A 16,867-nucleotide genomic window follows, 5' to 3' on the forward strand; every position below is an offset into this window, starting at 1 on the left:
CCAGCACCTTTCCATGTGAGGTCGAGAGCCTGGAAATTACCCTCTGGGACACTGTCCCCACAATTATGTTTACATAGTTTATTTTTAATAATGGTTGTATTCAACAACCAGCTTGCGCAATTCCCCCAAATTTTGTGATCAGCACTCACAAGCAAGTGGGAGCCGGCATAGGCTCCAGCAGACTGTGAATGCGGCACACAGCTCGGAAAACCTAGCAAAGAGAAGGGTAGCATGTGAAACAACCATTACGGGTTAAACCTGCCTGGTGTTGAGTTTCAGAGGAGTAGACACACAGGAGAGTAGAGTGATTGAATCCTAGTGTGAGGCAATCATTTAGTTCCACCCCTGCAGGCAAAAGTGGAGACGAACAGAGATTCTTCTTCACTATAGTTCATTCCTTGTATTGACATCCAAGGTTTTCTTTTGCTGGTACAAAGAGAGGGATTGCAGGAAGTGTGGGGACAGAGTCCCAGAGAGCAGTTTCCAGGCTCTCGGCCTCACGTGGAAAGGTGCTGGCTTGGGTAGTAAATGGCCATCAGCTGTGGCTAGCTGGCCATCAGCTGTTACCAGTCAGCCATTAGCCACTGATATAACTGCTGTGGCTATGTTGGTTGGTTGGTTGGTTGGTTGGTTGGTTGGTTGGTTGGTTGGTTGGCAGAGAAGCAGACGGCAGGTTGCAGACAATGTGGCTCCTGCTTCCCGTGTCTGCAACTCAGCCACCAGCCAGAATAGAGTGGTATGACTCCCCTACCTATGGCTCCTTTGGTGTTCCTTTTTGGCCTCACCATACCCTGCATTCTTATTCAGGGAGCGGGACCAGAGACCCTACATGACAGGAAGCTTGTCAAATTGCTCATTCAATTAGAAGCAAGGGTCAGGAAATGGTGTCTGCCTTGCCCATCAGCTGTTGTTTATAATACCTGTCTCTCAGCTTATCTGCTGGGGCGCGTTTGGCCTGGATACCCTGGATTCTCCTGCCTGTGGACTGCTGCTAACCACCCAAACATATCAACAGAGGCTGTGGTGGGAAGGCTCCTGCAATAAACTGAAGACCACACATGTTCTGAAGCCCAGGAACCTCACATTGTTTCAGGAGCAGAGCCATGATGGGTGGAGGTGGGGTGGGGGTGGGTATGAGGTGGGGGGTGGACTTTGTGGCTCATTGTGAATGCTTTGGCCCATGCCAGACCTCTGGGAGCCTGCACTGCTCTAACTTTGGCTACATTCACTCTGCCTAATTGTCCTCTCTTCAAACATCACTTATTGAAAATCTACTTTCAGAAAGACAGTTAGATTAGGAAGCATGAGTACCAGGTTATCACTAAGCTGTTGGCAATTTTTAAACTTTAGGGGAGGCTTGCTTTAACTCTGAGCCTTGGTTTGCCATGATACTCAGTAAAGGTATTGATAAGATCTAACTCCAAGATGCTATGAAAGTAAAACTAGAAAGGTATGCGCAGTTTTTTAATTTGGTTGTGTTAAGACTTGTTAGTTATTCTGAGCCTCACCATAGCCTACACCTGCTTCACCTGCTTGTGACCTGGAGCAAGTTTATTGAATGTCTCAGAGCTTCAGTTCTGGCACCTGACCTAGTGATACCCCATCACTTGAGAAAGATTGTATGGGTTCCATCAGTTTCCAGCAGCACACTAATGTTTGGGGACTCAACTCTGCAGTAATAGTGAGAGTGGCCCCCAGCTCCAGGGGCTGTACGAAGGAAATGGCCAAGCCCTCAGCCCACAGAACTGGCTATAGCTGAACAAGACAGCCAGGTCAAGGCTGGGTGTCAGGCCCCAGGGGACCCATCATGAGGGGCTAGAGGCCAGAGTTTGAAGAGATTTGCTCCAAATCCAGGGACAATGGAAATCCCCACCTCTGCAGATTTTCCTGGAATGTAGGCTTCCTGCCCTGCAGCTGGTCAGTGAGGCTAATATTAATACTCCCAAATCCACAACGACACATGTTCACTAATATTTTGTAGCTTCTGTACATTGTTTGTGATTTAAACTGTTAATTTCTTTTCCAGGTTTGAAGCAAGGAGCCTGGGATATTTTGGATAACTCTTTCCTTTCTGGCTCTTAATTCAGGGCCTTGTGAAAAAAATTGGGCGATGAAAATGGGCCATGGGCAATTTGAAATGATCTTCAGTACTTCCTGCCACTCCAGCCGATAGTGCACTCATTTCAAACCCTCATCACCACGATGGTCAGTGTCAAGGATGCCGTCCATTCTGAGCTACACTTTCAGTCTGTGGAGAGGGGAGGTTTGGAAAGGACAGACCAGGCCCAAGTTGATCTTCTACACTTGAGCATATGTGATAGAAATGGGATTTTCATTTACATAGTCTTCAGCTGTGATTTTAAAGCCACTGCCTTTTCCATACCCATGATCTTCAACATTAGACTTGAGGACTCCTGGCACTGCTTTGGAAAGCCCAGGAGAAGGAAACAAGGCTGAGGTCACATGGCAGGGAGCACAAGCTGATAGCTGTGTTATTTTCTAACTAAAAAATAAGACAAAAGCTAAACATTACTAAATTTTAACATGTGGATTGACAGTACACTTGGTAAGTTATTAGCAAATATACATCCACTGCAAGTACGTAAAAGAAAATGTTTTAGGTAGAAGAGCTTACTCAGAAAATCTCAAAGTGCAGGCATACACTTACATGTGTTATTAAAGTCTGCCATGAAAAGAGTTATGTGAACCCTGTTGTGATCAATCATTTCCACATTCCAGCTAGAGGGAACTCGGAGGTCATTTGCTCTGACCCCTCATTTCACAAATGCAAAGAATCAGATCCAGAAAGAGTAAGTGACTTGACTAAGCTGAAACACCCAGTTAGCGGCAGAAGCCAAACTAGAATCCAAGGTGTGTGTGTGTGTGCATGTGCGTCAGTGTGTGTGGTAGTGTGTAAGTGTGCGTGTGTGGGAGTGTGTGTATGAATATGTGTATACAGGTATGCATGCATGCTTAAAAACATTTATGCTTTTCTATGGATAATTGCTCTTAAGGGAATGTATCCTAAGAGAATAAGCAGAATTATAAAATCAGTGTTCCACATTAATACTATGGAACCACTTTTGAAACAAACAGTAGGGTATTGTTCTAATCCAACAGTAATAGGATAGTTAAGTAAACTGTCATGTACCACACAATGACGTATTATGCATAAATTAAATTATGTTCAGAAAGAGTTTATACACGTAGACAGAAATGTTTACTTTTTAATATTCAAGGTTTAAAACTCTCTGCAGAATACTCCCTGCAATCATGTCTGAAACAGCACAGGAATCCACTGACCTGCCAGCAGTGAACCTCTTTGGTTGGTGGTGTAAGGATGACTTTTGTCCCAAATACTAGGGGTGCCAAAAAAAATGTATACAAGTGGGTACTTTGGTCACCGTTGCTCAAGCAGTAGTTTGCCGTAATCAGAAGTATCTGGACGCTGATGGCAACCACTTTGAGCACCTCTTGTAATTGCAGAAGTCAAACATGACTTGTATTCATTTTATGTTATTGGTATATATTGAGTATTATAATTTTAATAGCTTTTTTTCTTTCTTAAAAGGTGTATACATTTTTCGGCACCTTCTGTATTTCCGTCCTTTCCAACTTTCTGTAATAAGTATATAAATATAGTAAATTTTATAGACTGTAAAGGAAATGATGATTTGTAACTGCACATTTGCACCGCAGCCCCCTGACCTGGAGCAGTTTAGGCAATAACGCCTGTGTTCAGCTTCTTGTCAGCTCACAGTTGCTCCTGGGTGCAGAGAGATGGAAAATGTACCGCCCACCTGACCTGAGCTTCTGTCTTAGATGATCCACAGTGTTTGTCCTGCATCTAGCATGTGTTTTCATACAAGGATGGTGCTGGGGTTGAAAGCCATTTTTCTGCCGTTGAAAAATCCCATTTTTCTGATTTCCTCTGGAGTGCTCTCCTGGCCACACCTCTGAGACCACAGGTGGTGGTCATTGCAGGTCCTGAGGCAAACATCTACCTATGCCTCAGGAGTAAACTAAGGCTGCCCGAGACACTTGACAGTTGAATTCCTCTCTGTTTATTTCCTTAAAGCATCTTGAGAATTCACAAGCCTCAAGGCTCTTGCTATGACTTCCAATGGGCTTAGAAATTTCAGTGTCCTGGAGAAGGGCTTCCTCTGAAGCAGGGCTAACTCAAGCAGACCCCACCCGTGGCCTCAGGCATTCAAGGAAAACTGGGTACCCCCACTTTATGGCATATAAATTTGGCGCCTGATAGAAAGTCATAAGTGGCCACCTGCTGAGTATAAACTGGGTCCTTTCCTGAGGTCTGGGCAGACCATGAGAAAGTTGAATATGGTTAGTAAATTACTGCAATCTCTGCTCTTCATTGTCATAACTTGCTCTGGGCAGGCAAAGGACCCAAGTCATTTATTAATCATCATGGCATGTACCATGGTGGACTCAGGCGGTTGCTGGAAGGCAAGCTGAAACCCTCTTCTCCACTAAACCCACAATACTGCACAGGGCACATGGACTCTGCAATAATTAACAAACCCTCCCACCACAGACGGAGGTGGGGGAAGCAAAACGGGAGCCAATTTTAAGTGCCAGGGAAGTTGTTTGACACAACCTTGACCCAAATAATCTGGGAGATGTGTTCACCTTGTATAGTGGTAGCAGTGAACAACTGGACAACTCTGGACACAGTCCTTTATTTGCTCTCCTAGTGCTTCTAGAAACACTGACAAGTTTCCAGGATGTGCCAGGTGCTCTCCCAGGTAAATGGGCACCAGTGAGATTGCAGGTGGTAGGGGAGACAGATGTGCAGAGAGTAAGTATGGCAATGTGGCAGTGGCAGTGCTCAGCAGGTTCCACGCAGCACAGACAATGAACTCTATGGCGAGAATGGGCACAGGTGTGCTGTTCCAGGGAAGGGAGAACTGGGTTGGATTTGAAAGTTGAGTTGGAGTATTCCAGACTAGGGAGGGAGGGTTTGTAGGCAGAGGAGAGAGCATGTACAGATACACAGAGAGTGGGCCACCAAGGTCTGGTATGTCTAAAGAGGGCCAAGGGGAGGAAGGATCTTGTAGAGACAAATCCACTGTGAGCATGGAGTTGAAGTCCTGCCTGGATGGAGATTCTCTCCACGTGCATGTGTGCCATGGGCAGGGCTGACCTGACCTGACCTGACCTGGGTCAGTGCTCCTCAAAGTGAGGTCTGAGCTGCAGTATCAGCATCAACTAGGAGCGTGTTAGAAGTGCAAATTCTCACCCCTCTGCATTTGTTTCCTGAGGTGGCCATAACAAAGTATCACAAACTGGGTGGCTCAAAGTAACAGAAATTTGTTTTCTCATAGTTCTGAAGTCTGGAAGTCTGAAATCAAGGTATTGGCAGAACTGTGCTCCCTCCCAAGCCCTGACAGGAGGATCCTTCCTCACCTCTTTCAGTTTCTGGAAGCCTCGGGTGTCCTTTGTCTTATGGTAGCATCACCCCAATCTCTGTCTGTCTTCACACGGCCATCTTCTCCCCACGTGTCTCCGTCTTCACATTGTGTCTTCTTCTTGTAAGGATGCCAGTCACACCACATTAGGGTTCATCCTAATGATCTCATTATATCTTAACCTGATTACATCTGCAAACACACTATTTCCAAATAAGATCACATTCACAGAAACTTGGGGTTAGGATGTCAACATATCCTTTTGAGGGACACAATTCAATCCAGAACATCTTCCGTCCACAGAATCAGAACACTGGGTTTTAGCAAGCCCTCCAGTTTCAGAAGCACTTTTCTGGGTAAATAGAAAATGTGCTCATATCTTCCCAATAAATGCTCCGAGCCTGAGGCAAGTCTGTGGTTTGTAGCCTACAGGTTACATAAAGTCAGGCATGGGACCAGCAAGAGTTGGGTACAGGGATGTTTGTTTGATCAGCAATAATGTTGATAACCTTCACTCTGCTATCTCCAGTTCACAAAGTGCTTGCACTCCATTACTTGTTATGGATTGGGTCCCCCAGCTCCCACGGCCAACCCTGAGACAAGGACCTGGATGCAGGTGTTTTTACCTGCAATGTGAGGGATTGGGGAAGTGAGGCAGGAGGGGGAGGAGCCAGTGCAGGCACATCACCTAGAGAGACTGGCAAAGGGAAAAACCACCCTCCATCACTTTTGTCCTCATGAACTCAGATTCTGTGTAAGCAGGGGCAGATTTGAAGAGCAGATGATAGTTCCAGAGCTCAGTATAGGGCCTCAGGGTGTGTGCAGAAGCCACCTGGTGCCCAGTTGGGCATGGGGAGGGATTGGCATTGCAGAGCACCTAATCAGTGCCAGGGGTCATGCACCACTTACATTTGTGGTGGCATGGCATTCTTACAACTTACTGGGCAGTGATTATTATTATTATTATTATTATTATTATTATTATATATTATTATTATTATTATTATATTATTATTATTTTAATCCCCATGTTACAAATGAAGAAACTAAGACTTGGACAGTGAAAAGGACTTCCTTGCCCACAAACTTACAACCAGTAAGTAGCAGGGCTAATGTATAAACCAAACCAGCTCCAAACCAGTCCCCTTTCTCTCTCCCCTGTGATTCTGGAAGCCATTCTGGAAGCTGTCCTGGAAGTCACTTGTCGTGTCTTGCCCTCGAACAGACATTGTGAGGTCCACATAGTTTTCTCTGGTTCCTGGAGTAAGGAAAGCACTGTGTCTCCTGGTACAAGGTGTGAGGGACCAAGGGAAGGAAGCTTGACACTCCTTTTTATGGCATTGCTCCTTGTCCGTTCCCACTTGGTTATTTTGGATGTGAGGGGGTAGGGAAGTAAGGCAGGGAGGCAAGAGGAGCCAGTACAGGCTGTCATGTTCCTCCAAAGAGGACCCAGTCCCTGGTGCTGGCCAATTGCTGCAAGGAGGGCCACTGACCCAAGCTGGGCCATTTAGTCCTTGAACCAAGAAGTTGGGTTTTTTTTGCCCTGAATCTGAGAGTCCAGGCTCTCTTTGAGCCACTGAAATGTACTCAGTAATGTTTGGGCTGGCGGAGGCCATATTTCCCACCCTATACTTAAATAGAAAATTATTATAGCACTGCTAGAAAAGCAGGCATCACTGCGATACACTTTAACTCTCATAACTATTAAACAAAAACATTTATAAATAAGTTACAAGCAAGATTCAAATATCAAAATGGTCCCAATTAATGACATTACTTAATGTGACACAGAGAAACTGTCATTACAGAAGCTAAATCTCAACCAGCAGAGTGCCTGTGGAAGGCTCTAGCAAATTTTGAGTTCAGTGCCCCGCCCCCATTTAAATTAGTGGAAACCTCATTTATGAGTGCGTGACTGTGGCCCCACATGGCCCTCACTTGAAGAGGAAGTATCTTGTGACCTGAAGGACTGCTTCTGTTTTTTCTGCCACAAAGAAAGCAGCAGTCCTGCTTGGCTCCTACAAAGAAATCACGGGCTGAGGGGCAGCGGCAGGTCTGAGCTACACTGCAGGCTTCCAACAGAGTGACTCTTAGTCCTACTTCTGTGGCTTGCGTGGAGTTCAGCAAATTTGGCTTATGCTCTGTGATCCTGTTGCATTCACGCTGGTTAGTGGATGTGTCACTTCATGGAGATGCCTGCCCTGGGGGTGTGCACAGTTGGATTTAGTGGGGCACAGATCACAGGCGTGCCTGCCTCTCGTGTTCTCTCGTCATTTCATCCCAGGCATTTTCCTTTAAAGTTTGGCCTCCTAGAGTCCATAGGAGGAGGGGGGGCCATAATCACATTATGTGTCGGTATTTGAAGAGAACAGTCTTGTTTTAGTGATAGTCCTGAGGAGTATTGCTGAAACCACAAGTGAAGCCTTGCATTCAGGCATCTTTCTGGGGCAAAGTAGAAATGCCTTTGCTGCCTGTGTTTGGAGCTGTCTCCCAAGGCCTTTCCATGGGAGAATCTGGTATTTTGTAGGCATGGCCTTGTTGATATTCAGGGGTCATATGAAAATATTTACCCCCTGTTGGGCATAAGCACAGCCTCTCGGAGTAGAGGCTAGAGCAGGGTCTAAGCCCTGGCCCTACTGTAGAGAGCTCTGGAGTCAGGATTCTGGGGGTTGGGGGAGGGGGTGGTGGGGGAGAATGAGGCAAGGGGAATGTGGGCCTTGGAATAGCAGTTTCAAGCCCACCAGTACAGCAGCATTGATGCCTGCAAGGGCGTCTCATCCTGGCTTTCACCACAGGTCACAGGCCATAATTTCTGAATGGAATATTCTAACTTAGCCTGGGCTTCCGTCAAGCTGCAATTGAAAAAATGTTCCCTAACAGCATCTGCATCCTGTGGTGTGCTGACCCAACACAACTGACATGGTGGAGGGGAGCAGGGTTTGCCCTGGCCTAGGATCTGTGAACTGTGGGGCAGACATTCACCTTCTGGTGGGGCCCTAGAGAGACTTGAGTTGGGCACCCTGGGGCTGTGTTAGGTAGGAAGGTTGATTGGCGAGTGAGGGTCAGGTGAGCTGTGAGTAGCTTACTCCAGAAATCCAAAGCAGGAAGTTTGAAGCAAATACACTGTCTGTCTAAAGGGGACAGCAAAGAGGGGGGTTGACACACAGGAGAGCAGGCACACTGGGGTATCTTAACGAGAGGCCAGTGAGGAGGGATGCCCAGGAAGGGTGCTCCCTGAGCTTGTGGCATGAAGAGTTTTCAAAAAGAACCTGTGACTAGAGCCTGGGTAGGAGGGTGCTCATGATGGTGCCTGGTGGGTATGAACAGTTGTGGATGCTGACTAAGGGCTTCGAAGGAGCTTTCCCAACAAATGGACCCCACCTCAGCTTTGACTAAAGCAGGGACACTTCCTGCTTTAATGTTGGGAAGGGTAAAAGCAATGTTTACGTCTATTGGACTTCATCCTTGAGATGCCCTAGCACTGCACAAACCCCCGGGCTCCTCAGACTCTTCTCTAGGCACCCAGGGCCCCTGCTTTGTAAAGAATATCCCATACTTATTTATTCTAAAGTATAAATGACTGGCTACAGCTTTTGGGAACTGGGACCAAATAACGTGAAATTTCCCAGCCCAGAGAATGAAATTCTGTAAGTTACAGTGAATCCATCAGCTAAAGCTGGTGGGGATAACATTTTACAACAGAGAATCCTCATTCTGCAAATCACGCACCATAAGTAGGTGTAAAGTTGGCTTTGGGAAGCAGCATTCCATGTGGGCACATAAAAAGTCACTCCTGATCATGCCTCTAACAGATTCCTTGGTTCTAGTCAGGCATTGTTGTCTAATAAACCTCCCCTAAACAGTAACTTGTATTTTGATCCAATATGAGATCTGGGCAGGCTCAGTGGGGACATCACAGGTCTGTTCCACTCAGTGATAGCTGGAGCTGAGCTGGAGGCATCAGCAGGTCCTGGATCCCTTGTCTGATGCCCAGGTTTTTGGGGGTTGTTCATCAGCAAGGACTCCTTAGGCATCTCTGTGTATCTCCATGTGGTCTGTCCACACATTTTCTGCAGCATGGCTGCACTGGGGAGGCTGGACTTCCTACTGTCAGCAGGGGCTGTCACCCAAGGCACATGACCCAAGAGATCCAAACAACAATTTCATGCTTTTTACACCTAGTTTAGGAAGTCACACAGCATTACTTGCGTGTGTTTCCATTTTGTTCTTTGAGGTGGCACAAAGGTCCACTTGGAGTTTAAGATGAGGCTCTGATGAGGTGTGGGGAGAGCATGTAGAACCCCAGCATATAGAACTGCTGGGGCTAATTTTGGAAAATACCATCAACCTTGCCCTGCATTGCCAAAAGAAAACACGGGCGCTGTGGTCTAAATGCTTGTGTCTCCTCAAATTCACATGTTAAAACCTAAGGCCCAATGTGATCATGTAGGAGGTGAGATCTTTGGGAAGTGATTAGGTCATGAGGTTGAAACCCTCAGGAATGGGATTAATATTCTTATAAAAGAGACCCCAGAGGTACCCCTAGCCCTTCCACCACGTGAGTATACAACAAGAAGTCAGCTCCCTGCAACTGTGACCATGCCAGCACCCTGATCTCAGGCTCCCAGCCTCCAGAACTGTGAGAAACAAAGTCCTGTTGTTTGTAAGCCCCCAGGCTTTGGTGTATTGCTATAGCAGCCCCAATGGATAAGGGTAGTCTGTTAGACCTTCTCTGGCTTTCCCACATGCTGGGCTGGCTCTATACCTCACCTCTCCTTTTCGTGAGAAAAGGTATAGTGATATTTCTAGGTCTTTTTTATTGAGTGTCCACTATGTGCAAGCACCTAGACAGTCTATCATTTTCATACATCACCGATTCTACTATAATCTGCAAGGTGGTTATTACCGTGCCCATTTTAAAGATGAGCGTACTGTGCTCCAGAAGAGTGGTAACTTGTTGAAGGTCACAGAACCAGTGAAGGAAGACCTGACTTCCAGTTGGTCCAAAAAAGCCACATTCTTTCCATCACATCCTTCCTTATTTTGTTTTACACTGCATGAGGAAAAGGGCACAAGAAGACATCTGGATGACCCAGGAGACTGAGCATGTACTGGAGGCCTGCATACCCTCTGCTGGAAAGATACAACATAGTCCATGCCTCTCACCTGAATGTCACATCCACCATGTACAAAGTGCTTTCTAAAAAGGGCAACATTGCAGACTTAGGGAGAACCACTAGTAACATCCCCACTCTACAGAAGGTGACATTGGTTCTCACAGAAGTTAACTGACCTCCCAATTCTTTGGCAAGTTGGCAGTAAGGATGGAGAGGCTGCAGCCCAGCCCTTTCACTCCAGGCCCCAGGTTTTTTCCCAGCTGCTTCAGACCATTCCATATTGAGTGTTGGCTTTATGGCATGGTACAGGGCTGGGCCTCCTGGACTCTTTGCATCACCATCTGGTTATCCACGTGTATTCAGGTTATCTGCCCAAAGCCTTGGAAAGGTCCTCCTAGGAAGTAGGGCTTGGATCTGCATAGACTTCAATCTGTAGCTGCTTGTCCCTAGTTATGGATGATGAAACGATCCCTAGAAAGCTGAAGCTAATTAATTGCAACTATACAGATAATACACCAAAATCCTCAAAAATAGCACTTCTAGTTTCTACCAGAGCCTAGCTCCCAGTTTTATTGTATGAATTTGAATATCCAACTTCCCTCAGACTATGGAAAAAGGAGTTCAGACTTTGATGACCCAAATAAGAATCTCAGATTTGAATGTGAAGCCACAAGACACTTGGAAAAGATGCTGCGAGACATGAGGTGGGACAGACAGGTAGTGTTTCCTCAGCTATTTTACTGCCACTGACTCCAGTTCACTCTTCATCACCCTGCCAAGTTCATCTTCTTAAAGCACCGAGTTCCTCACAATTCCCACCAGATGAACTAGAGCATAGGCTAAGCTGCTCTAATGAGAGACTCCAAAGTGCAGTAGCGCCAACAAAATGAGGCTCCATTGCTCTTTTGTGTTACATGTTGTCTAGTGGGCTGCTCCTTGCAGTCATCTGAGATCCTAGTACCAAGGGCCCAGGGCCCTGGAATGACTCTGGACACCCAGGTATGTCTATCTGGATGAACACATGTCCTTCTTTGCTTCTTCTATCTGCTGAGCTCAATGTCCCCCCACTTCTCACTGAGTACTAGGATCTCCTTCTCTCCCTTTTAATCCCAGCCGGCCTTAGCAATTTGCTTGATCGAGAGAATGGCTGACGTGACACTCAGGGATTCCTGAGATGAGGTCTTGGGAAGACAGTGGCTCTGCCTGGTCCTCATAGAACACTGGCTCCGGGCCATTCTACAGAGGATTCACATGGATGCTCCAGTTACTAGTGCCCTGGGGGTGGACCATCCAGCATCCCCACCAAAGTGTGATACCCATGCTTGAGGCCAACTGGGACCAACGAATCATGGAGTAGCTTCCCCAATGCCCCAAGGGACAGAAGGCTCACCAAGCAGAGCCTGCTTGATTTATGGCTCATGCTTATAACGAAATGGTGGCTGCTTACAGCCACTTCATTTCAGAGTGATTTATTACACACACACACACACACACACACACACACACACACACACACACAAATGAATGGAATGTGAGGCTACTCTAGAGAAATATGTTCAGGATTGATGGTTTTTGCAAAATCCAATTTCAGGGCCTCAGGGCCTTGGGGCCAGGACCAGGAAAGGTCATCAGACCATGTGAGTAGCCACAGCTATTCCTCCAGGTCCTTATAGTCTGGGCATGAGATGGCACCATAGAGGACAGCCTGCTCACAGGACAGTGCACCTCAATGGTAGGTCCTCCAGAAGCTGACAGAAGCGAGACAGCGGGAGGCTGGGCATGACCATGCTGTAGACAGTGAGGTGGGACTGGGTTGGAACAAGGAGGCTGGGCTGCTGAGATTACAGAGGATCCAAGCCAGTGATAGCAGGAGCTAGACAAACACATGCAGCCAATGTGAGAAGTCTACCTGGGTGGGGCAGAGGTGTGTGTAAAGACGGGTGTTGTTACATCAGGAAAGAGAGTGAAGTGAGATGATGGGCACCCTTGTGTGCCTGGTTAAGGAGTTGGACTACATTTCTAAATAATGGGGGCCATTAGAGGTGACTGAGCAGGGCAGAGACCCATCCAACACAAGCATAAGAAGGTCACTCTGCCCCTGGGCAGGCAGACAAGCCCTGGGCTGCCTCCCTATAATAGAACAGCAGAGGGAAGCAGGGCTGCCATGGAAATGGGCTGCTCAGATCTCCTGCTATGGGAGGTGACTGACCGACCAGTCAGCTTCTGCCCTCTAGACTTATCCAGATCTGAGTCGAGGTCACACTTCCCAGGGAAGTTCCCAGCCAATAACTGGATGACAACCCCCACCCACTCTGTCCACTTATTTCTGGGAGGCCCTCTGATGAGGACTCCAGGACCTAACTGTCTGGAAGCTGCAGTCTGAAGGCCTTGCTACCCAGGCTCTTTCCCCTTCCCTCGCCTTCACAGATCAGGCCCCATCAGGTCTGACCACCCTCCCCACCTGCTCTGCTTCATCCTCTTTATTCTCATAGATGTTGCCCCCAGTAACTCTCTTCCATGTCTGTATGAGTCTGCTAGGGCTACACAGTGAAGTACCACAGACTGGGTACCTTCAAAACAGACGTTTGTTATCATGGCTCTGGAGGCTTGAAGCCCAAGGCCAAGGTGTCAGTGTCGGCAGGGCTGGTTCCTGCCAAGGGCTGTGAGGGAAGGACCTGCTCCAGACCTCTCTCCTTGGCTTGCAGATGGCCATCTTCTCTCTGTGTCTCACATTGTTCCCTCTGTCTCTGGGTCCAAATTTCTCCTTTTTATAAAGACACCAGTCATACTGGATTAGGGGCCACCCTAAAGATCTCATTTTAATTTAATTACCTCTTTAAAAATCCAATCTCCTAATATGGTACATTCTGAGGTACTGGAAGGTAGGATTCCAACAGGTGAATTTTGTGAGGACACAGTTTAAACCATAACCATGTCAATTCCATCCTGGTATCTGTTTTTCAGAGGAACAGACCTGACTCAGACACCATAATGAATCCAACATGCACAGTTTCTGGTAAGCGGTATGATCCTGAAGGTGGAGTACAGTACCAAGCCCCACAGGTCTTTAGGGGTCATTGCCAGGGAGCAGTAGTAGGTAGATCCAGATTGGGGAGCAGAGGCATGGGGCCAAAATCAGATACCCAGTAGACCACAGTGGAGGTGCCCCAGACTAGGCCTGGGAGAGGAGAGGAGATTGAGCAGGGCCGAGGCAGATGAGAGGCACGAGAAGGAAGAAGCCTGGATTCAGCTCAGGCATCGGGCCTGGGGAGTGCGGGCCAAACCAGGTGCCTGCCGTGCTGGGGTCACCATGGGGCAGAGTCCAGCCTGTCAGGCCCCACTGAGAGGCACAGCTTGGATGGGCCCAAATTCTCATCTGTAAAGGTGGTGTCACCAGTCACTTCAGGCTGAGAGAATTTTCGGACATGAACTCCTGGGCAAGGGTGAACGGGGCCCGTGGCTGCTCACTCACAGGGTGAGGACAAGAGCCAAGAGGAAGAGGCATTAATGTGCCTGGCCACTGTTCCCCGGCTCTCCATGTCTCCCCTGTCTGGACTGTCCTGCTGCAAAGTGGACTGGCCATTTTATCCAGGCACAGGAGTTGTTTTACTCTCTCAGTCTTTCATTTAGTCCATAAATGAACTGGACTGCCTACTGGGTGTCAGGCCCTGCTCAGGAATGAAGCAGACACAGCCTGCCTTGGGGCAATCTGGTCAATCTGCCAATTTTAGGGTGAAGGAAGGATTAGAAACAGGAAGAAAGCCAGTCAGTCACACCCGTTCCCAACAGGAGAGCAGTGGGGCAGGAGGAGGGGACAAAGTAGGTGGACACCAACAGTCAGGCTCCTCCATACTATAACACCCTTCCTTCCTGTGCCTAGAACAATAAAGCCATCCTGTGCTGAATATACAACCAGAGAAGGCCCATCCGTCATGGTGCTGAGTTACAGAAACTGTGGACTTGTCAGGAGAGAGATCTGCGGCCCAGAACAATGGCACCATAGCATCTGGTTCTTATCCCTAGTGTCCTCCAGCTGAGGCCAGGTCCTCACTCCAGGCATATCCTGCTTTTTATGGAGCCGCACTCCCAAGTGGACCGGCTACCCATGTCTCCCCACAGTTGCACATGAAACACAGAGGAGATTTAGTCCGACCTCCAGCTGTGACCTCCCACAGCTCTGTCTCCACTTCCATGCCCCGTGGCTCTCTCATCTCTACAAGACCTGGCGACCTGAGCCTGCTGCTTTCTCCATATCCGCTCCATCAGCAAATCCCAGTTGGCCTGGTTTCCCATCGCTGAAAAGACTCTAAGACACATCCCGCACAGTTCCTGAGAGGGACATGTGGAACCAAGCCCAGGAGTAACCCATACATTAGCATGCCTTTGTTCACTTCCCCCTTCCCAGACTTACTTCTCACTGTATCCTCAGTGTTCGTCCGGGGACCACCTCTCACATAAACCACTTGCACCCAAATCCTTGTCTCAGTGTCTGCTTTGCAGGGAGGTGGGTTGGTGGGAGTGAGCACTAAGAGAAGCCCCAGCATTGGGCTGCACACAGAGTGGAGCCCCAGGGTTCCTTCTGGCCTCAGGCTGCTGGCCATTCTGACATGAGCCTCCTCCTCTCTTAGGAGGCTGGCCACCGTGTTGCCATGCTTCGGGACTACCTGTTGAACAAAAAAGGTTTTCAAAGGCTTTTTCACACCCAGGGAGAAGTAGTATGGAGGGTAGCCAAATCCAGCTGCCTGTGTTCAGCCAGTGCCCCTTAACTAGGAACTCAGAGACTGGCTTTGTTCTCTGCTCCACACTGGGCAACAGGGATAGGGGCTGGCACAGAGTTGGCACTCAGTAACAATGTGCTGGTTGAATAAATGAAACCCATGACCTGGATTGTGGTAGGTGAATTCTGGCATGATCTGCACATACTGCTCCCAATCCTTCACTTCTCAACACCCCCAAACCCTGCCAATTTCTTGCCTATCTCACCCAAGCCATAGTTACAGCTATGTCCCCTCTCCCTCCATGTATCAACATAACCGTGACCCCATCTTGCTCTCCAGAACACTCTTCTTTTGGCTTCCAGGACTGCTCCTGGTTTTCCTCCCACTCCCTGGTGCCCTTCTCCACCTCCCAAGCTGTTCCTTGTCTTATAAAATGAGGGAGTAACCTGAGGGATCAGCTAATAGAGAAACAGACAGGTAAGAAACTTGCCCCAAAGCCAAGAAGCCAATCTTCCATTTTGGAAATATGGGCACAGGGAACAGAGAACAGGAAGGAGCTGTTGAGGTTCTGATATCGATTCCAGTGCCTTAGACACTATACTCAGAGACAGTGAGAGGTAAAACTCACAGTCCCATGTGGCCCTGCACACTTCATGACAGACACCCCACCCCAACAGTTGGCTGGATATCTCTTTCTCCTGGGCCAAGTACACAAGCTCCCCAAACCTGTGCCTGCAGAATGGTTGCCATCCTTCTTCCCTCACCCCATCCCTATGTCCTCTCCCACATACTTTCAAAGGCAACTTTAAAATCTTTTCTTTATGATTTCTGAACTTGTTCGTAAATCTGTTCCTATGGAAACTCATGACACTGTTTACTTTCTCTCCCATAATATAATTGCACATGGCAATGTCTTATACCTCTGGTGTATCAGTCAGCAGTTGCTGCATAACAAACCACCCCAAAACTCAATTTATTATTTGTGCACTCATTTATTATTATGATCCAGTGTCTGAGGGGAGACGGATGTTGGCCAACATAGGCTGGGCTCACTCGTGTTTCTGCAGGGTCAGGAGCTTTGCTAGGCTGGCTTGGCTGAGACCAAACCCAGTGCACATGTCCACTCTGTGCTTCAGTCACATCATGTTCACTAATGTGCCACTGGCAGAGCCAGTCTTTTGGCCAAGCCCAGGGTTAGAAGTCAGGGCAATCACTGTGCCTGGGGTGAGAGGGCCCAGCAGTCACCTGGCAAAGGGCAAAGGCCCAGGGAGGAGTGTAGAATTGGGCCAGTAATACACCCACCATGTCTATGAAGCCATAGTTTCCTTGAGGGGTAAAGACAGCCATAGGTGACATGCACACAGTTTTAGTCACTTCACAATGAGCATTCACAAGCCTGCTGAAAAAGTAGGGTTTCTTGTGTTACTTCATTTTGGACTTGTTTGCTTTTGGTTTCTTGTTTTGTTTTCCCATTTTATAGATGAAGCCACTGAGACCCAGAGAGGGAAGGTAACCTGACCAATGTCTCCAGCAGGGTATTAAGGAGACCCAGAATCGAGGCAGGAGCCCAACCTCCCTTCAGTTCGCTGGAGCATGCCCAGGT

This window comes from Rhinolophus sinicus, chromosome 13 (genome assembly GCF_057876585.1).
Source record: "Rhinolophus sinicus isolate RSI-liver-muscle chromosome 13, RSI-T2T, whole genome shotgun sequence".
Classification (NCBI taxonomy): Eukaryota; Metazoa; Chordata; class Mammalia; order Chiroptera; family Rhinolophidae; genus Rhinolophus; species Rhinolophus sinicus.